Genomic DNA, 4,222 nt, shown 5'->3' on the forward strand with positions numbered 1-4,222 from the left:
GAGGAATCTCCATACTGTTTTCCACAGTGGCTGTAGCAAACTGCATTCCCACCAGCAGTGTGGGAAGGTTCCCCTTTCTCCACAGCCTCTCCAGCATTTGTCATTTGTGGACTTTTGAATGATGGCCAATCTGACTGGTGTGAGGTGACACCTCATTGTAGTTTTGATTTGCATTTCTCTGATAATTAGTGATATTGAACATTTTTTCGTGTGCCTATTGATCACTTGTATTTCTTCCTTGGAGAACTGCTTGTTTAGGTCTTCTGCCCATTTTTGGATTGGGTTGTTTGTTTTTTTCTTATTAAGTAGTATGGGCTGCTTATATATTCTGGAGATCAAGCCTTTGTCAGTTTCATTTGCAAAACTTTTCTCCCATTGTGTAGGTTGTCTTTTTGTTTTACTTATGGTTTCCTTTGCTGTGCAGAAGCTTGTAAGTTTAATTAGGTCCCATTTGTTTATTCTTGCTTTTATTTCTATTGCTTGGGTAGACTGCCCTAAGAGAACATTTCTGAGATGTATGTCAGATAATGTTTTGCCTATATTTTCTTCTAGGAGGTTTATTGTATCTTGTCTTATGTTTAAGTCTTTGATCCATTTTGAGTTTATTTTTGTGTATGGTGTAAGGGAGTGTTCTAGCTTCATTGCTTTACATGCTGCTGTCCAGTTTTCCCAACACCATTTGCTGAGGAGACTGTCTTTATTTCATTGTATATTCTTGCTTCCTTTGTTGAAGATTAGTTGACCAAAAGTTTGTGGGTTCATTTCTGGGCTCTCTATTCTGTTCCATTGGTCTACTGAAGAAAAATAAAGAGGCTGGAGGAATAACTCTTCCAGACTTCAGACAATACCACAGAGCTACAGTAATCAAAATAGCATGGTATTGGTACAAAAACAGACATTTGTTCCTGATTTAAAAGTCCCAGCTAGAACTATAAATAATAAACCAGAAATAAAAGGGAACTTCCTCAACCTGAGAAAGGGTTATCTACAAAAACCCTGCAGCTGACATAATTCCTATTGCTGAAAACCTCTATGTTTCCCCCTAAGATCGGCAATAAGGAAAGAACGTCTGATCTCACTATTTAACATTGTACTAAAGTTCTAGCCAATGCATAACATAAGAAAAAATTAAAAGACATTCAGATTGGAAAGGAAGAAGAAGTCAATTTATCTTTAATCATAGATGACAAGATCATGTACATAGAAAGTCATAAAGAATTTACAAAGTGTTGCTAGAACCAACAAGTGAGTTAAGCAAGAACACAAGGCTAATGTGCAAAAGAATTAATTATATATCCATAGTCTAGCAATAAACAATCAGATATTGACATTGAAGAAACAACAGCATTTACAATAGCATCAAAAATATGAAATACTGGGGAGGATATAGCTCAAGTGGTAGAGCATATGCTTAGCATGCAGGAGGTCCTGGGTTCAATCCCCAGTGTCTCCTCTAAGAATAAATTAAGAATAAATAAGTAAACCTAATTACCTCCCCCTACCAAAAAAAAAAAAAAGTAAAAATATGAAATACTTCAAAATAATAAAAGATGTAGGAATCCTGTACACTGGAACTACAGAACATTGCTGTGAGAAAGTAAAGAAGAATTTTTTAAAAAAAGAAGAGATATACTATGTTCATGAATCAAAAATTCAAACTTTTTGAAAAAATTCGAACTTTTAAAGATGTCAGTTCTTCCTCCTTTGATCTATAGAGTCAATGTAATCCATTGAAAATCCTAGTAGCCTTGTTTAGAAATTGACAAGCTAATTCTAAAGTTTATGGAAATGTCAAAGACCTAAAATTGCCTTTGAAAAAGAAAAAGCAAAGTTTAGGACTTATACTGCATGAAGTCAAGACTTGTTATAAAGCCACAGTAATCAACACAGTGTAGTGTTGGCATGAAGATAGAAATTTAGATTAATGGAACAGAAAGGAGGGTTCAGAAATGGTTCTATGAGTACATTTCCAATTGATATTTGACAAAAGGGCCAGGGTATTTCAATGGTGAAAAGTTAATCTTTTCAACCAATGGTGCTGAAATAGTCATCTGTGGTGGACAAAATTCTAAAACTGTCTCCCCCAGATGCAGCATCTAATTATTCAAACAGCAACGTGAGTTATGTTAGAAGGAAGTATGGTCTTGTTATTGTCTTCATTTGGAGACTAATCATGCTTTGAAGAGATGTGTGAGTGTCAAGGTGACAAGGGGCGGACTTGTGATGGTTCATGTTATGTGTCCACTTGGCTGGGCCGTGGTGCTCAAATGTCTGGTCAAACATTACACTGGATGTTTCTGTGGGTGTGTTTTGGGATGAGATTTGCATTTGAATTAGTGGGCTCTCAGTAGAAACGGTTGTCCTTCATAATGTGGATGGATCTCATCCTATTAGTTGAAGTCCTGATGTTTTGGACTGAATGCTTGCGTCCTCCCCAAAATATACATATGGAGGCCCTAGCTTCCAATGTGATGGTCCTAGAGGTGGGGCCGTTGGTAGGTAATTAGATTTGGATTATCCCATGATGAGATTTAGAAGAGGAGAAAGAGACATGAGAGTTTTCTTTCTTCCATAAATGAGGATCAAGCAAGTATATAGTCATCTACAAGCCAGGAAGAGGGCCTTCCCCTGGAGCCCCACCATGCTAGCACCTCAGACTTCTAGCCTCCAGAACCGTGAGAAATAAAGATTCATTTTTTAAGGCACCCCCATCTATAGTATTTTATTATAGCAGCAGAGCAGACTAGGACACCCAACTAGAACAAAAGACTGACTTTCCTGAGCAACAAGGAATTCTGACGGCAGATGGCCTCTGGACTTGAACTACAGCATCGGCTCTTGGGTGGGTCTCCAGCTTGCCAACCTACCCTGAAGATATTGGACTTGCCAACCTCCATAATTATGTGTGCCAACTCCTTAAAATAAATCTCTCTGTATATACACATCCTATTGACTCTGCGTCTCTGGAGAGCTCTGACTAATGCAATCACTTTGGAGAACAGTTGTGGTGCTTTCTTAGAAAGTTAAACACCCAACTTTCACATGACTCAGGCGATCCATTTACCTAAGAGAAATAAAGCATGTGTTCACACAAGGACTTGTACATGGAGGCTGAGAGCATCTTTATTTCTAATAGCTCCAAAACGGGACACTTCAAAATGTTCCTCAATAGCTGAATTAATAAACTGTGGTATATCCATATAATGGAGTCACACTTAGCAATAAGGAAGAAATATTGATATACACAACATGATAAATCTCCAGTAATTGTGCTGAGTTAAAGAAGCTAGTAAAAAACAGTATTTACTGTATGATTTCTTTTATTAAAAACTCTAGAAAATGCAAACTTATCTTTGAGTCAGAAAGTAGTTCAGTGGTTGCCTGGAGAGGGGAGTGAGGATGGAATTTCTAAAGGAGAATGAGGAAGCTTTTGGAAGTGATGGATATGTTCATTATCTTGATTGTGGCAATGATTTCAACAAGCATTTGTCAAGGGTTGCTGTCCATCAGCCAGATAAGATGAGAATCAGCAAAAATGGATCAAGATGAAAGGAAGGATAAGAGAATGGGGATAAGGAAGGGATGGAGGCAAGGAAGGATGGAGGCAAGGAAAGAGAGAAGGAAGGAAGGAAGGAAGGAGTTAGCCAGATCACATCCTCAAGGATTTTAAATAATAATTTAAACATAAGAAAGTGCACTTCTGGTAGAAACATAAGAAAGTGCACTTCTGATAGGGCTAGGGGCAGTGGGCAGAGATACACAGTCTGAAGGCCCAGGGTCTAGGTGGATGTGGCTGACTGGGGACTGGTTGGTTGTGGATCTCAGTTTCCTACACGCTTGCACAGCAGGTCGTCTCCTTCAGGGTCCACGTCTGAAGGGCAGTTGGGGAAATTCACTCTAATCATGTGCAGAGTCAGGAATGACCTCGAACACTGGAAGATGATGGAGAAAGTGGGAGGCTACACGGGGCGGTGGGTCAGTCTTCCTTGGAATGTCCTTGGAAACGCTGAATGATACCTTAGGAGGAAAACTTTGTGGACACTGAGATCACAGAATAATGACCACGCCGTCCAGATGCCTACCCACAATGGGTAATCCCAGTGACCTGAGGAGAAATGACTCACATTGGGACAACACAGAGAGAACATCTCAGTTACAGCATTTTATGACTATGACCACTTATAAATGTATTTAACTTATTGGAAATAGAACAGTATGGCTC

The sequence above is a fragment of the Camelus dromedarius genome, chromosome 34 (genome assembly GCF_036321535.1).
Source record: "Camelus dromedarius isolate mCamDro1 chromosome 34, mCamDro1.pat, whole genome shotgun sequence".
In the NCBI taxonomy this organism is placed as follows: domain Eukaryota; kingdom Metazoa; phylum Chordata; class Mammalia; order Artiodactyla; family Camelidae; genus Camelus; species Camelus dromedarius.